This window comes from Leuresthes tenuis, unplaced genomic scaffold (genome assembly GCF_036924035.1).
Source record: "Leuresthes tenuis unplaced genomic scaffold, fLeuTen1.0.hap1 SCAF_11, whole genome shotgun sequence".
NCBI classification, from domain to species: domain Eukaryota; kingdom Metazoa; phylum Chordata; class Actinopteri; order Atheriniformes; family Atherinopsidae; genus Leuresthes; species Leuresthes tenuis.
In genome coordinates, this window is record NW_027325365.1 from 35,163,990 (window position 1) to 35,182,780 (window position 18,791).

The following is an 18,791-nucleotide window of genomic DNA, read 5'->3' on the forward strand; positions in this document are numbered from 1 at the left end:
ACTCAGCCTGTTACAACTCCAGAAAAAGAGGTATAGCCATACTGATAAGTAGAAGAGTAAATTTCACCGTAAACAACACAGTTATAGATCCAGAAGGTAGATTTCTAATAGTTAATTTATCTATTCAAAATATGAATTTATGCATTGCAAATATATATGGTCCAAATGTTGATGACCCCTCATTTTTTCACTCCTTTTTCACTTCACTCTCACTTTGAGCATGGCAATAAATCTGGAAGGTTCCTAGCAAATCAACTGAAGATAAACAAAAAGAAAACAACAACCACTTTTGTTAAAGACTCAAAAGGAAATGTCACCCATGACCCTGATGTAATCAACAATGTTTTTAGGGACTTCCATAAAACCTTTTCATCACAAAATGATCAGACAATAAAATAGATCAGTTTCTTAGTCACATCAACCTTCCTAAATTACAACCCGAACATGCAATGGCTCTGAATTCACCTCTCTCAATAGGAGAACTCCATGAAGCCCTTCAACATATGCCTGGTAACAAAGCCCCAAGACCAGATGGTTTTCCAGCAGAGTTCTACAAAGAATTTTGGACAGTTTTGGCACCCACATTTCACAAAATGGTATTACAAGTTAAGGAGAATAGCAGATTATCCTCAAACATGAACTCTGCTAACATCATCCTGCCATAGAAACCAGGAAAAGACCCCATATTTCCGTCCAGCTACCGCCCGATATCTCAAATAAATTTAGACCTCAAAAAAATTAGTAAAGCCCTCGCCAAAACAATAGAAAAAATAACTCCACTTATAATACATCCTGACCAGACAGATTTTTATAAAGGGTAGACCCTCATCTAGTAACACACACAGGCTAATTAATCTCATAAATAAATTAATTCTCAGCACTTTCTGACTACTCTATGAACTGGTCTAAGACCACAGTTCTGCCCATTCACTGTAGGTTCCAGAATATACCTGTGATCACTTTACAGTCAGGAAATATTAGATATTTAGGCATAAACATTTCCTTCAGGCTCTCAGAGATAACAACACTAAATTATGTACGATTATTAAAGACAGTAGAGGACAATCTCACTCGTTGGAAGTCATTACCTTTATCACTTATGGGGAGAGTTACAACCATTAAAATGATGATACTACCAAAAGTTAACTACTTGTTTTCAATGCTCCTAATAAAACCATCCGCTACTTGGTTTCAGTCACTAGATTCATGTATCTCCAAATTTCTGTGGAAAAACAAACCACCAACGTATTAGTTTAAAAAAAAGTGGTGGATTAGATTTACCTAATTTTCAGCACTATTTCTTATCCAATAGATTACAATATATATCAAAGTTGTTTAAACCTAGCCCACTAGATGAACCATGGATAACTATAGAGCAAGCATTGTGTGATAATCTGGAAATCTCCGACCTGCCACTTATAAGCCAAAACGTAAAACATCATAAATGTTTCAAAAGCATTAACGTTAGGACCTCTCTGACAGCCTGGTGGGAATTTCTTAAAATTATAAACTCTTCACTAGTCCCATGTAAGCGTAGACCCATCTGGAACAATCTTTACTTTACTTTACTCTATGGAAGAACAAATGAATCAAACATCTGGAACATATAATCCAAAATGGACATTTTATTTCATTTGATGAGCTCATATCACAACATGGGATAGGCAGCAAGAAATTCCAAGAATATCAACAATTTAAGTCTATAATAACTAAGAATTATATCTTTAACAAACTAGACTTACAACTCTCAATTAGGGTAGCAGAATTTCTAAGCATCTGCACCCCAAAACTGCTATCAAAAATATATAAATTATTGTCTAAGATAGATGACACAATGTCTCTTCCATCCTCAAAATGGGAGGCAGATTTATCCATCAGTTCTAGTCATAGCTTCTGGCCACAAATATGTTTGAACACCTTCAGACTCAGAATTCTAATTTACAGCTCATACAACACAAAATTCTTTACAGAACACATTATACAGGACAAAGGATGTTCAGGATGAGTCTGACACACTCAAACATCTGCTCACATTGCACAGATAACACACCTGATGATTATGCACACGCTTTGTGGTTTTGTGCAGAAGTTCCAGAAGTTCTCGCTTGAACTGGAAAACGAAGAACAATCTGTGTATTAACCAATTTAGAAATTTTGTTTTGGATTATATTAGCATGGAAACAATGTCTGCCTCCTCAAAACATCAATTGGCCGAATTTCATTCTCTCTTGTCCCCACTGATTAGCTTTATCACATAGTGGTGGTAAATGGTAAATGGTAAATGGACTTGTACTTGTATAGCGCTTTTCTAGTCTAGCAGACCACTCAAAGCGCTTCACTACATGCCGCATTCACCCCACTCACACACATTCATACAGCACGTCTTAGGATATAACTACGTGCTTTCTAAGCATTCACACACATTCATACCCCCAATGATACACTGGGGGAGCAACGTGGGGTTCAGTGTCTTGCCCAAGGACGCTTCGACATGTATCCTGGGGAAGCCAGAGTCGAACCACCGACCTTCCGATTGGTGGGCGACTGCTCTTCCTCCTGAGCTACAGCTGATGGGTGGTGATGGGTTGTTGTGACATCGCTCTGGGCGGTTGGGTGTGTGCTGGGGGGGCTGTGTGGCTTCGGGCGTCTGGTGGTCTCTCGGGTTGTGGGGACCGGGTTGATCATATCTGGGGGGGGACTGTGTGTCGGGCTTGTAAAGCAGATTTGGTGGCTTGCAGGTGGGGCTGTCTCGTGGCGTAGGGCAGGGTCACTTAGGTACCAGGTGCCGGGCCGCTCTGAAATGGGTGGTGGTGCTGGGCCCTGGTGTCTGGGCGCTGCCTTGTGCCCCGGGGCGGCGCCCTGCCTGTGCCTGGGGGGTCTGGGTTGCTCTGGGACCTCCGATGTGTCCACAGGTTGTTGTTTTTTTTTTTTGGGGTGTTGAGGCGTGCAGTGGGGTGGAGCGGTGCTTTTGCCCTGTTGGGGGCAGCATGGGTGGGCCTGGGTGATGCTGGGTCTCAGGCCCGGGCTGCTGCCACTGGTGTGACTGCGTGTTTTTTTTTTTGTTTGTTTTTTATCTTTTCTTTATTTGTAGAAGTCCTCTGCGGAGAGGTGGGTGGGTGCCTTGTGGGTGCACAGTAGCTCCCCGAATATGGTCGCTGCAGGCCCCGAGCCTTGTGGACATGAAGCCCTCCTGCCCTGTGGCAAGTCACAGGAAACGGGGGTGCCTATTTCAGCCTGTCTCTGGCTGCCCTCTCCAGGGGAGCTTCTCTCCCCCAGTCTATATCCTCATACCCCTCTTCTGGCTCCTGTACACAGCACACACTTACACACATAGGGTTTGGGGGGCGTGTGTGTCCTGTGGGGTGTAGTGGATGGGGCCACGTAGGTGGCACACACATTAGGTCTTGGGGGTTGGTAGCACTGAGTGGCATCTGGTGGGTGGGGCTCTTTGGATAAGTAGGCAGCCCAGAGGGCCGCGCTCCCAGTTTTTTTCTATCAGAAAATATTGAAGAGCCAGAGGGCAGGCAATAGGAGTGGGGTCTTCCCACACCCCTGTTGCCTGGTTGCTTCCTGGGGTGGGAGGGGCCAGGAGGATGAGTTGTTCTGCTGGTTCGGGGTCTGTGGTGGCTGGAGGACTGCTGGCCCCCTGATGTGCCATGTGTATTGCATGTTCATGAACACACACACACATTCATTAGCCCAGTAGCATGCTCGCTAAGAAGTTGATGTGTTATCCTGTGGTTTGAGGTCATCTATATCCACAGTTGTGTTGTGTACTGTACTTGTGCTTGTTTTTGTTTGTTTGTGTATTTGTTTTTTCTCTGCTTGTCTGCTTTCAGGTGCTACTGGTCGCACTAAAGCTGGAATCCCTCCAGAGGCCATGGATTGTTGTCTGTTTTGTTTTTACAGGTGTAGCAGCTGGTTGTCTTGTTTTTCTTTCTTTTTTTGTTCTGTTTCTTTTTCTTTGCTCTTCCTCTTTCCCTGCCCCCCGGTCCGGTTCGGCACTATTACATATTAAATATTGTAACAAAAATAAATAAATAAGCAGTTGATGAGCATCAATGGGAGTTTTACACTCATAAAGCTTCCCTTGGCAAAGCAAATCTGTTTGAAATAAAAGGTATTCAGATTAGAATTCTGCTGCCAGGACATGCTGGACAGGACAACGGAAAGAAAAAAAAAAGCCAAACTTTCTTTTACAGCCCACTTTCATCTTATTTACTTGGCAAATAGACATGTTTTACCTGATTACACTTCAGGAAGTTTAATTAACAAGGGGACCCTGATGGCATATTTGCAGGTAGGTACATAATAAAATTAGACATGATAAATGAATAAGGAAAGTTCTTACCAGCCAAAACAGCCCAATAACTTAGTAACTACATGGACAGGTGAGATATTGGATAATACTACCAGGTAAATGGGTTGTTATTTCTCTCCTTTTACATAGTAATTGTGTTATTATTTCACTGTAGTTATGTTCATAATACCGGTAGTATCTGAATTGAAAGCTCGGCTCTGCACTGTTGAAAACCACCCGATAGCGAGCCATGCGCCTTTAGCCAGTGCGGAGCCAACTAACCTAGGTAGCTCTATTAGGCGTCCCCAAGCAGATCCCGAGCACTACTTTATAAGTTCTGAATAAGATGCTGTAGGGGGTGTGATGCTGTAGTGTCGCGAGATTGTGTGAGACTATCGGCAGATTCAAACAAGGCGCGCCTCAAATACAGCAAACAATATAGTAAGATTATAATTACGCCAATAACTACTAGCCTGGAGAGCCTCACGGATTTCATCGACGAGTGTTTTGACAGGATCGTCATGGGGAAAACCAACCAAACCCCATCTGCTAGCAGCAAGGCTTCAACTTCAAAGAGAAGTCGCAATGAAGAGTCACCCGGAGCGACTTCTCCAGCTGGTAATGATTCGACGGACATTTTAACATCGATCGATAACAAATTATCCAGCTTCGACGCCCGTATGTCTCTGTTAGAAATTCTACACAGAGAGTTCCAGGCATTACGGGAGTCGTTGGAGTTCAGCCAGCAACAAGTGCAGACGCTGGCTGCAGAAAACGCAGCCCTCAGAGGATCGGTGAAATCACTCACCGAGGGAATGAGCCGGATCTCTGACGAGAACAAGAGGATGAAAGAATCAATTATTGATCTCCAGGCTCGTAGTATGAGGGACAATCTGGTGTTTTCTGGAATCCCGGAGCAGGCAGACGAGGATCCTGAACTCACAGTGAAAAGCTTCATTCAAAATCAGCTGAAACTTCCAGGAGATGTAGTGAAAAACATTACTTTTCACCGAGTCCACCGCCTGGGAGGGAAGAGACCTGATGCCCGCCGACCGAGACCGATTGTGGCCAAGTTCGAGCATTATCAACAGAAGGTCCAGGTGAGGGGCCGCGGCAGGGAGCTGAGAGGAACGGACTTCAGCGTCAACGACCAGTTTCCCAAAGAAATCCTGGAAAGACGCAGGGTTCTGTTCCCCATCCGGAGAAAGTTCATGGAAGGAGGCTCCCGAGCTGTCATCGCGGTGGATAAGTTATTCATCAACGGGCAGCTGTACCGCGACCAGGAAACCACTCCTTGGCTCTTCTAAACTCCAGGTGATCTGTATTCGTTAACTTGTATAAATCATATCACCATAGATGGTACATAAGTAACTCTGAAATAATCTATCCAATTCATATCTAGTTATCTATCAAGGCAAAATATATAGCTCACTGCCAGTCTCAGCAGCATAGGATATATGCAGCTCATATTTGTTTATTTGGGTATGTTTTTTTGTTTTTGTTTTTCCTTTTTCTATCTCACACTTCCACTCTTTTGCACTGTTTTTCTATTCTGTCTTTCTTCCCCAACCCGCTGCGTTTCCACCTTAATAAGTAATGTTAACAAGCACGGCGCACATAGAGTTTTGAGCAGAGCACATAATCAAGTTCCACACAGCATCGACAGCGCAAGTACATATTGTAGCAAGCTCATACTGACAACTGAAACACCAACAATGGCATGTTCATGGAAGCATATATGCACACACACGCACGGGATGCTTTTAGCAAGCATCCAGCACTCACTGCGTTAGTCTGAGCATGTCCACACTGAGGTTTATCTCATGGAATGTGCATGGAGCTGGGTCCAGGGAGAAGAGATTAAAAATCTCCAATAAATTGAAGGATTTACAGGCGGACATTGTTTTATTACAGGAGATTCATTTATCAAAGACTGTAGCTGATGTTCTCACCACAGCACAGTTTCCTCATGTGTACTCAGCCTGTTACAACTCCAGACAAAGAGGTGTAGCCATTCTGATAAATAGAAGAGTAAATTTCACCGTAAACAACACAGTTATAGATCCAGAAGGTAGATTTCTAATAGTTAATTTATCTGTTCAAAATATGAATTTATGCATTGCAAATATATATGGTCCAAATGTGGATGACCCCTCATTTTTTCACTCCTTTTTCACTTCACTCTCTGATCACTCAGATAACACACTCATCATAGGAGGGGACTTTAACATGGTATTAGACTCAGGAGTAGACAGACTCAGTACTTCAGGAAGTCAGCGGAACTGGCAGTCCATGAATATTGTTAAACAGTATATGAAAGATTTTGGTCTTTGTGATGCTTGGCGCTCCCACCACCCCACTCTTAGAGAATACACCTTCTTCTCACCGGTACACCACTCATACTCAAGAATAGATTATTTCTTAGTTAGCAGTTCCTTGATGAGGGATATTTCAGACACCAAAATCCACCCCATCACTATCAGTGATCACGCTCCAGTTTCTATCACACTGAAGAATAACAGAGTTATACCACCAGCTAGGAATTGGAGATTTAATACATCATTACTAAAAGACCCTGATTTTATTAATTATTTCAAAAGGGAATGGTCTGTATATTTAGAAAATAATGACCTGCCAGGAATGTCAGCTTGTACTCTTTGGGAAGCCGGAAAAGCAGTTATGAGAGGCAAAATAATCTCTTTTTCATCAAATAAGAAAAAGAGGGAAAGTTCAAGGAAATCAGATTTAGAACTCAGGATTAAATCATTAGAAATTGTCTACAGTACCTCCAAAGAGGAACACACACTGAATGAATTAAGAAAAGCTAAACTTGAATTAAACAAAATTATTGATAAACAAACACAGTTTCTCATACAAAGACTTCGCTTGGAGAACTTTGAGCACGGCAATAAATCTGGAAGGTTCCTAGCTAACCAACTAAAGAGAAACAAAGAGAAAACAACAATCACTTCTGTTAAAGACTCAAAAGGAAATGTCACCCATGACCCCGATGTAATCAACAATGCTTTTAGGGACTTCTATAAAACCTTATATTCATCACAAAATGATCCATCAGACAGTAACATAGATCAGTTTCTTAGTAATATCAACCTTCCAAAATTACAAACCGAACAGGCAATGGCTCTGGATTCAACTCTTTCAATAGGAGAACTCCATGAAGCCCTTCAACATATGCCTAGTAACAAAGCCCCGGGACCAGATGGTTTTCCAGCAGAGTTCTACAAAGAATTTTGGACTGTTTTGGCACCTGCATTTCACAAAATGGTATTACAAGTTAAGCAGAATGGCAGATTATCCCCACACATGAACTCTGCTAACATTATCTTGCTACAGAAACCAGGAAAAGACCCCATACTTCCATCCAGCTACCGCCCAATATCTCTAATAAATGCAGACCTCAAAATAATTTGTAAAGCCCTCGCCAAAAGAATAGAAAAAATAACTCCACTTATAATACATCCTGACCAGACAGGTTTTATAAAGGGTAGACACTCATCCACTAACACTCGCAGGCTAATTAATCTCATAGACTATTCTAACATCAACAACCTGGAAACCACAATAGTCTCTCTAGATGCAGAAAAAGCATTTGATCGAGTGAACTGGAAATTTTTATTCGCAGCATTAAACAAATTTGGGTTTGGGTCACACTTCATCAACTGGATAAGGATATTATATAGCTCCCCAAATGCGTGTGTTAGGACAAATGATCAAACCTCTCCAAACTTCAGTCTGCAGAGAGGTACAAGACAGGGTTGCCCACTTTCTCCCTCACTTTTTGCTATTTTCATCGAACCTTTAGCAGCTGCTATCAGACAAGATAGAAATATTAAAGGCATCCAACCCCAAAATATTGAGCATAAAATAAGTCTTTATGCTGATGATGTTTTACTTTTCCTTCAGAACTCTCAAACGTCTCTCACTCACACGATCACACTCATAAATAAATTCTCAGCACTTTCTGACTACTCTATCAATTGGTCTAAGACCACAGTTCTGCCCATTAACTGCAGAGTCCAGAATATACCTGCAATCACTTTACAGTCAGGAAATATCAGATATTTAGGCATAAACATTTCCTCCAGGCTCTCAGAGCTAACAAAGCTAAATTATGTGCAATTATTAAAGACAGTAGAGGACGATCTCTCTCGTTGGAAGTCCTTACCTATATCACTTATGGGGAGAGTTACAACCATTAAAATGATGATACTACCAAAAGTTAATTATTTGTTCTCAATGATCCCCATAAAACCATCTGCTACTTGGTTTAAGTCACTAGATTCTTGCATCTCCAAATTTCTGTGGAAAAACAAACCACCACGTATTAGTTTAAAAACCCTACAGAAGACCAAGGACAGTGGTGGATTAGATTTACCTAATTTTCAGCACTATTCCTTAGCCAATAGGTTACAGTATATATCAAAATGGTTTAAACCTAGCCCAATAGATGAACCATGGATAAATGTAGAACAAGCATTGTGTGATAATCTGGAAATCTCTGACCTGCCACTTATTAGTCAAAACGTAAAACATCACAAATGTTTCAAAAGCATTAACATCAGCACCTCTCTGACAGCCTGGTGGGAATTTCTTAAAATAACAAAGTCTTCAATTGTCCCATGTAAGCTTACACCCATCTGGAACAATCCTGACATACTGCAAAACAAAAAAATGCTAAACTTTACTCTGTGGAAGATCAAAGGAATCAAACATCTGGAACATATAATCCAAAATGGACATTTTATTTCATTTGATGAGCTCATATCACAACACGAGATAGGCAGCAATAAATTCCTAGAATATCAACAACTTAAGTCTATAATAACAAAGAAATATATCCTCCACCAACCAGACTTACAACTCCCGATTAGGGTAGCAGAATTTCTAAGCATCTGCACCCCAAAACTACTATCAAAAATATATAAATTATTGTCTAAAATAGATGACACAATGTCTCTTCCATCCTCAAAATGGGAGGCAGATTTATCCATCAGTTCTAGTCATAGCTTCTGGCCACAAATATGTTTGAACACCTTCAGAATGACTCAGAATTCTAATTTACAGCTCATACAATACAAAATCCTTCATAGAACACACTATACAGGACAAAGGATGTTCAGGATGGGTCTAACACACTCAAACATCTGCGCACATTGCACAGATAACACACCTGATGATTATGCACACGCTTTGTGGTTCTGTGCGCCTGTCCAGAAGTTCTGGCTTGAAGTCTGTGCGGACCTATCAACATGGCTAAAGTGTAGCATTCCTGCATGCCCCAGACTGTGCATACTGGGTGACTTAGACAACATCAACATGGAAATTAACTCAGCACACATGGTTCTCACAGTGTTATGTATCGCAAAGAAAACTATTCTCATGAACTGGAAAGCGAAGAACAATCTGTGTATTAACCAGTTTAGAAATTTTCTTTTAGATTATATTAGCATGGAAACAATGTCTGCCTCCTCAAAACATCAATTGGCTGAATTTAACTCTCTCTGGTTCCCGCTGATTAGCTTTATCACATAGTGGTGGTGGTGGGTTGCTGTCCCGTCGCTCTGGGCGGTTGGGTGTGTGCTGGGGGGGGCTGTGTGGCTTCGGGAGTCTGGTGGTCTCGCGGGTCGTGGGGACCGGGTTGGTCATTGCTGGGGGGGACTGTGTGTCGGGCTTGGAGGGCAGTTTTGGGGGCTTGCGGGTGGGACTGTCTTGCGGTGTGGGGCGGGGTCACTTAGAGGCCTTGGGGTGGTGGCTGCTGGCTCTATGCCGGGTGGCTGGGCCGCTCCGGCATGGGTGGTGGTGCTGGGCCTGGGCCCTGGTGGCTGGGCGCTGCCTTGCGCCCGGGGGGGGGCCCTGCCTGTGCCTGGAGGGGCTGGGTTGTCCTGGACGCGCCACAGTATGGGTGGGTTGGTGCAGGTCCTGGTGCCGGGCTTGTTGCTCTGGGACCTCCAAGGTGTCCGCAGATGGTTGTTTTTTTTTCAGGGTGTTGGGGCGTGCGGTGGGGGGGGGCGGTGCTTTTCCCCTGTTGGGGGGGGAGGGGTGGCCTGTGTGATGGTGGGTCTCAGGCCCGAGCTGCTGCGACTGGTGTGACCGGGAGGTTTGTTTGTTTGTTTTTTGTTGTTGTTTGTTTGTTGTTTGTAGAGGTCCTCCGGGGTGGGGTGGGGCGGGATGGGTACCTTCTGGGGGTACAGTAGCTCCCGCAATATGGTCGCTGCAGGCCCCGAGCCTGGTGGACATCAGCCCCTCCTGCCCTGGGTTGGCTCCCAGGTAGCGGGGATGCCTATTGCAGCCAGTCCCTGGCTGCCTTCTCCGGGGGAGAGTAGCTGCCCCGGTGTATATCCCCATACCCCTCTCCCTTCTGGCTCCTGTACACAGCACACACTCACACATGAAGGGTTTTGGGGGTGTGTGTGTTCGGTGGGGTGTAGTGGATGGGGCCACGTAGGTGGTCCCCTTTGGTTGCACTCTGCAGTTCCCCGCCCCTGTTTTAATTACACCTTAGACATTACTACTTATCAAACACACACTCACACACACACATTAGGTCTTGGGGGGTGGTTACACTGAGTGGCATCTGGTGGGCGGGGCTCTTTGGGTATGTAGGCTGCCCAGAGGGCCGCGCTCCCAGTCCTACAAGTTGGGCTGCCCCTCAATTTTAATCGCTCACTATTAGAAAATATTGAAGAACCAGAAGGGTGAGGGGAGGGGTCTTCTTCCCACACCCCTGCTTCCTGGTTGCTGCTCGGGGCGGGAGGGGCCAAGAGGATTAATTAATTGTTCTGCTGGTTCGGGGTCTGTGGTGGCTGGGGGGCTGCTGGCCCCCTGGTGTGCCCGCTGCACTACACCCCAGCAGAGTCGAGGGAGGGAGGATGTGTGGATGTATGGGACGTGAAAGTGTGTGTGGTAATGATTGGGCCTGGATCTGGGACTTGCTGTCGCCTGGCCTGCCTGTGCTTCTCCCGATGGGGGGGCGGCGTTGCCTCTCCCCGCTGCTCGCGACTTCACCCACCTGTGGGCACGTCTTGACTCCCAGGGCACTTGGCCAGGGGCGCTGGGGCAGGCGCTGACCCACTGCGTGGCTGTCTGGGGCACTTGGCCCTCCTGGGTATTGGGTGGGGCCTCTGCCGGGGGGTTTGGGGGCGCTCGGGCTCCCGGGGCCCGGGTCCAGTGCACGGCCCATGTCTGGGCGGCTGGGACCTGGCGGGGTCGGTGGGCTGTTGCCCCTGGCTCTCTGAGGGCCTCTGCCCTATGCTTATGGGGGCTCTATCCGGGGGCTTCCTCTGCAGTCTTCTGGGTGGATGCGTGGTTGTCCCTGCGGTGGGCTTCGTGGGTTCTGTGCTCCGTGGGGGCTGCTGGTGGCCTGGGTCTTGTGGCCCTCTCTGCCTGCTTCTGATTGCTGGGGGGGGCTGTGGATTGTGGCCCTGTACACTTATACACTCATAACTAACCACGGTTACCATGTAGATCCTGTGCCATGGGTGTTGCATGTTCTCACACACACATTTATTAGCCCAGTAGCATGCTCGCTAAGCAGTTTATGTGTTATCCTGTGGTTTCAGGTCATCTCTCCACAGCTGTGTTGTATGCGATTACCGCTTCTTGTGCTTGTTTTTGTTTGTTTGTGTGTTTGTTTTTTCTCTGCTTGTCTGCTTTCAGGTGCTCCTGGTGGCGCTAAGGCTGGATTCCCCTCAGAGGCCATGGATTGTTGTCTGTTTTGTTTTTTACAGGTGTAGCAGCTGGTTGTCTGGTTTTTGTTTCTATTTTTGTTCTGTTTCCTCTTCTTTCCTCTTCTTCTTTCCTTGTCCCCCGGTCCGGTTCAGTTCTATTACATGTCATATATTGTAAACAGAAATAAATAAATGGGCATCAAGGGGAGCTTTACATTTATAAAACTTCCCTTGGCAAAGCAAATCTGTTTGGCATCAAAGGTATTCAGACTACAATTCTGCTGCCATAACGCTGAACAGGACAAGGGGGAAGAAAAAATAAAAAAAAAAAAAAAAAAAAAAAAAACTGTCAGGAAGAGGAGTCATAGTCCTAAAGTCAAGCCCGTGGTTCACCATCAACCTGTTCACGTTTCAAATAGATTTTCCCCACTTTCCCCACTTTCCACACCTGCTGAGGACAAAACCCTGGTAATTGGCAGCTCTATAGTCAGAAACGTGGCATTAGAGACACCAGCGACCATAGTCAAATGCATTCCAGGGGCCAGAGCGGGTGAAATAGAATCCTATTCAAAACTGCTGGCTAAGGATAAGCGTAAATACAGTAAAATAGTTCTTCACATCGGTGATAATGACACTCGGTTACTTTAATCGGACGTCATGGCATCCGTCCCACTTTGGAAGGAGTGGCTCTCATTTCAAGAAATATGGACGAATTTATTAGTCATCCAAAAACATGACAACCCGGGGTTGAGACCAGGATGCTACCCCTGCCCCCCAATCTAAAACACAAAAGGAGCAAATCCTCTTGTGCAAATAAATTTTGAAACAAAAACTTTAACTGAACAAAAACATCAAACTATTAAATGTGGTTTGCTGAATATTAGATCTCTCCCTTTGAAGTCTCTGTTAGTGAATGATTTGATATGTGATCATCATATTGATATATTTTGTTTTACAGAAACCTGGCTGCAGCAGGAGGATCATGTTAGCATTAATGAATCAACTCCCTCTGACTATTTAAATGTTCACGTTCCTCCAACCACAGGCAGAGGAGGAGGAGTGGCAGCTATCTTCAGATCAGGGTTACTAATCAGTCCTAGACCCAAGATTAGTTTTAGCTCTTTTGAATATCTGATTCTCAGTTTTTCCCACCCAAAGTGGAAATCACAAAAACCTCTTGTGTTTTTTGTTGTGTATCGTCCATCTGGCCCTTATTCTGAGTTTCTGTCTGAATTCTCAGAGTTTTTATCCCAGTTAGTGCTGAGTACAGATAAAGTCATTGTAGTGGGTGACTCTAATATTCATGTAGATGTTGAAAATGAAAATTGAAAATTCTATATTAGACTCTATTGGATTTTCTCAAAGTGTTCACAGACCTACTCACTGCCTTAATCATACCCTTGACCTTGTGCTGACTTATGGCATTGAGAGTGAACAGTTAACAGTGTTCCCTCATAACCCTGTCTTGTCTGACCATTTATTGATAACTTTTGAAATTACATTACTTGACTATATGGCTTTTAAGAAGAATTTTACACAAAGAAGGTGTCTAGAGAATGTTGTAACCAGTTTTAAAGAGTTGATTTCATCATCCTTTTCTTCACTGCCATGTGCTGACATGACAGAGGATGGCTACCTAAATTTTACTCCAGCAATAATTGATTCTCTTGTTGACAGCACTATAGTTTCAATGCGTACAACACTGGACAACGTTGCCCCTCTGAAAAGGAAGGTAATCAGTCAGAAGAGGTTGGGTCCTTGGTATAATTCACAGCTGCTTTAAAGCAGGATGCAAGAAAGCTGGAGAGACAGTGGTGTTCCTCCAATTTAGAAGAGTCTCAATTAGTCTGGAAAGATAGTTTAATAACGTATAAGAAAGCCCTTCGTAAAGCTAGAACTGCTTATTATTCATTATTGATAGAAGAGAATAAGAATAATCCCAGGTTTCTTTTCAGCACTGTTGCCAGGCTGACAAAGAGTCCGAACTCTGTTGAGCCATGTATTCCTTTAACTCTCAGCAGTGATGATTTCATGAGATTCTTCATCAATAAAATTGTTTCTATCAGAGAGAAGATTAATGGAATCCTTCCCACTATTATCACTGATGTATCATCAAGTAGAGCAGCTTTAGAAGTATCTTTAGAACCTGATTGTTATTTAGACGGCTTCTGTCCAGTTGATCTCTCTGAGCTAACAACAGCAATAGTCTCTTCTAAACCATCAACTTGTATGTTAGACCCAATCCCAACCAGACTGTTCAAGGAGGTTTTCCCCTTAACTGACACTTCCATATTGGATTTGATCAATCTGTCTTTGTTGACAGGATATGTACCTCAGACTTTTAAGGTTGCTGTAATTAAACCTTTACTTAAAAAACCTACTCTTGTTTCAGAAGTGTTGGCTAATTATCGATCTATATCAAATCTCCCTTTTTTGTCTAAAGTTCTTGAAAATATAGTTGCAGCTCAACTTTGTGATCATCCATCCATCCATTTTCTATACCGTCAATCCGTGGTCGGGTAGCGGGTGGGCCATAGCCTATCCCACCAGTCATCGTGCGAAAGGCGGGGTACACCCTGGACAGGTCGCCAACTTTGTGATAATTTATATAGAAATTATCAATTTGAAGAGTTTCAGTCAGGATTCAGAGTGCATCATAGCACAGAAACAACACTGGGGAAAGTTACCAATGATCTCCTCTTAGCATCTGATAGCGGACTTGTGTCTGTGCTTGTCCTGTTGGATCTCAGTGCTGCATTTGATATGATCGATCACAGCATTCGGTTTCAGAGACTTGAACATGTTATTGGGATTAAAGGAACTGCATTAGGCTGGTTTCAGTCAATTAATTGAATTCCAATTGGCTTGAATTGGACAATATTATTTAAGTGCCTTGAGATGACATTTGTTGTAATTTGGTGCTATAGAAATAAAACTGATTTTAATTGAATAGTAATTACCCATTAATGCAGAGTTGTTTATTGGTAATAGTTGAGAGTTCAAGTATTTCAAGTTGAGTATTTCAAGGCAATTATTTAGTGTTTAGTCTGTAGTTACCATAATTTTACCAGTCTTAGTTACCTTGTAATTTGATTCTTTTTACCTTGTAATTACACAGTAAATACACAGTAATTAGGAGACTGTAAAAGAAAGGGTTACCTATATGTCTGTCCTTCAGTTGTTTTACAAGTATTATCTTTAAATTTTTCTACTGCTAACAGCCTTCCAAATCTGACAGAATTTTGATCTCTGACATTGTTGGACAACACATTGTTCCAAAGGAGTCCAGCCTGTGCCCAAACTGTTCAAACTATCAAAATTGCAAAGCTCAATTCTGTTTATGGAAATGAGTACAAGCATTTTCATTAGTGAATCTTAGTCACTACTGGATCACATCAAGATAACTGTGATTTTAAAGGTTTTAAATATCATGCAGATATTTCTTAATACCTAACCTAAACACAAAAAGTAGATTTCTTTTCCATCTAAAAACATGGGAGTAAAAGAAAGGTAACAATCTACCCAAAGAGGGGTGTAAATATTTAAACAAATCAATGTATATAATGTGAGAGAAGGGCAAAGCAGGGTCCGTCAAAGCATAGCCATCATGGTTATCCTCACTAAATCTGAAAAGCATACCATTAAATGCATTGTAGATAGCCTTCTGAAATAATCAATTATCATTATCTATAATTACACCTGGTCACAACAGTGTTGGCAAAGATGCTTCAGAACAGATCTGTAAGGACTAATTTCAACAGGCAGATATTTCTCAGAGTGCTGCTGGTATTCATGGGGGCTGTTGCTCTATCATTTGTAGGACAGTTTTTATCATCACTTCTCTCCTCAGAATCCGCAGTTGACACTGACTCAGGTCTAAGTACAATGCTGTGGCCTTTAGAAATCAATTAATCATTTATGACTATATGACAAGCATCACACGTATAATGATATATATACTACAGTTGTTCCGATTCTGATACCAGTATCAGAAATATCTCTGATACTGCCGAAAATGTTGACATCGGTTTCAGCGAGTATTGGAGTCCAGCCACTGATCCAATACCATGTAATTTATTAAAACAGGAATCTATTTACTGTTTAGCTCCGTTAGCTCTAACACAGTTCTACTTTGCCGCTCTTAAAACAGTTGCAATGTGCTGCCATCTGCAGCCTGCTGTTTTAGAGGGCTGAAGAAGAATTGATCACCTGACACCTGTTAGACCACAAGCTAGTAATATCATGTCAGCGGTGTGGTAATATTACACGCTGGATGCTCCCACCAGCAGGACAGTGACATGCAACACATATCAAGAAAGAAATTCAAGGGGTGGCACGAGTGTCGCTAATTTCAACACTAGCAACTTGATAAAACACCTGAAGACGCAACACGATAAAGAGCATGACGAATTTACTAAATCAAAGGGGAAAAGGAAAGACGAGTTGCAGCACCAAACTCTGGAAACTGCCTTCCAGCGATGAGATAAATTCCCCAAAGACAGCCCAAAAGCAACAAAGATAACAGACAACATTGTGGAATTTATTGTCCTGGATGACCAACCCGTCTGTCGTCGAAAATGTGGGATTTCGTCGCTTAATGGAGCATTTGGAGCCAAGGTATTGTTTGCCAGGTCGTAAATATATCTCCAAAACTGTGCTACCCAAATTATACGAGATAGTTAGGGAACACATTTCGTTTTTGAACACATTTGGAGCTCCAACCTGTGCCCCATGTCTTTGCTAATTTTTACGTCACGCTGGGTATACAGAGAGTCAACATTTACACCTCGAAGTGCGGTTCAGCACGGCAACAAGGTCCGAGGGTCACATACTGGCAAATTAATTGCCAAAGCAATTGAGAGGATGCTAGTGCAGTGGAAAATCCCCAAGTCCAAGATTCATGTTGTTTTGCGCGACAACACTAGCAACATGAAGAAAGCCATGGACAAGATGGATGTACCAAGTTTGGGATGCTTCGCCAACACTCTCCAACTGGTGGTGCTACTGCCACAGAGAAGTGTGAGTGAAGCACTGGCAAATGGTAGGAAGTGCCATGGGATCGGATTAATGGCTAAATTACAATAAGATTGAGTTATTCAGTTCATGTAGACACCTTAATCAGACAAAAAAATGTACACTGAACATGCATGCAGCCTTCTGCGTATGATCGAGATTGTTTCCTGGGATCGTCACCCGGAAGTCGAAGAATACGATATTACTGTAGTTGTCGCCACTGTCGGAAAGAAATAAACAACACGATGGAGAATGCACCATTGTGCATCGCCTTTGTGTCATAACCATGTTCATCATAAACAAAATGTAGAGGGACATAGTTTCATCTTGCTCTTCATTCGCCATCTTTCTCGTATGCCTTCGTTTTTTGGTTGTTAGTGGTGAAGACATCAACCGGAAGTGGCTCTGTTAGCGATGGTTAAAATGGGTACAGCGCCACCTATCGTGCTGGGGTATGACATGCTTTGTACCAGTGATTCGATTCATTCACCGCTATTTATCCAAGGATAATTACCCTTAAGGATAAGGAGCAGAACCGAACTATAGCTATTATAAAGGTAATCTCATCATGTAGACCCACTGACTACCTACTATATGGTCAAGAGTTTACTGGAGCAGAAGCGGTCAATTTCAGCATATGGAGCTGACCACGACCTGCCAGTGACCTTTATAGCTAACCAGCGGGTTTTACTGGAGAAAATAATCACTGTTCTGGCACTAATATGTTACCATTAAAAGCTACTATGGATGAGGTTGTTTATTTGCTTATTTTACACATTAAGACGTTTAATATTTTCCATTTGTTGTTTCAGATACTTCACAGGTGCACACAGTATCAAGCATGCCAAGGATACTCTGACCCGAAAGATGGAGAAGATGGAGGCAATACTGAGCAGCAGCAGCTCTGACCCGAGAGGTGGAGAAGATGGCGGAATTACTGAGCAGCAGGACCACACCTGAGGGATCAGAGGCGGTGCCAGGCAACCACCATAAAGCCCAAAGTATGGAAGCACAGCCACACAGCAGCAGCAGCAGAAAGAGCAGTTTGAAAGGCCTGTTTGAGGAAATGCTGCAAGAGCATGATGAGGAACATGGGACAACTAGCACAAGCCCACAGGTTCAAATACGGACATATTAGACAGAACAAATGGTCCCATGCTCAGACAACCCATTCCAGTACTGGAGACTCAACCAAATTCGGTTTCCCACCCTGGCTGCCACTGCTGCCAAGTTTCTCTGTGCTCCTTTCTACCAGTGTTGACAGTGAGAGACTGTTCAGTGTAGCGTCCAACACAGTTGATGCAAGAAGGAACAGGCTGGAAGGAGAGAGAGCAGAAATGCTCATCTTCTTGAAGAAGAATCTGCCTTTATTCTTGAAATTATGAGCAATACTAAATTGCTCAAATGCTACTGAAATGTGTAGCGTTTTTGTTTACTATGTAGCTGCTGCTCTTTTGATTTATATTTTCTGAATGTTTACTTTATACATTGATGTTGCACTATTAGTTTTTTATTATTATTATTTATTTAAGTTGCTGTTGGACAACTTTTTTATACTGTTCTATTTAAATGCCATTTTTATTTTACAATATTGTGGCTGCACTTTAATTTCTTTTTTAAACTAAGCATTCCAAGATGTATTTATTTAAGTTGCTGTTGCACTACTGTTTTTTATACTGTTCTATTTAAAAACAAATGGCTTCAATTTGCTGCATTCATTCATGTTTTACAAAGGGTTTAACCTGAGCCAAGCCTTACCACAATAATTATCATATCACAGTCATGCAGGC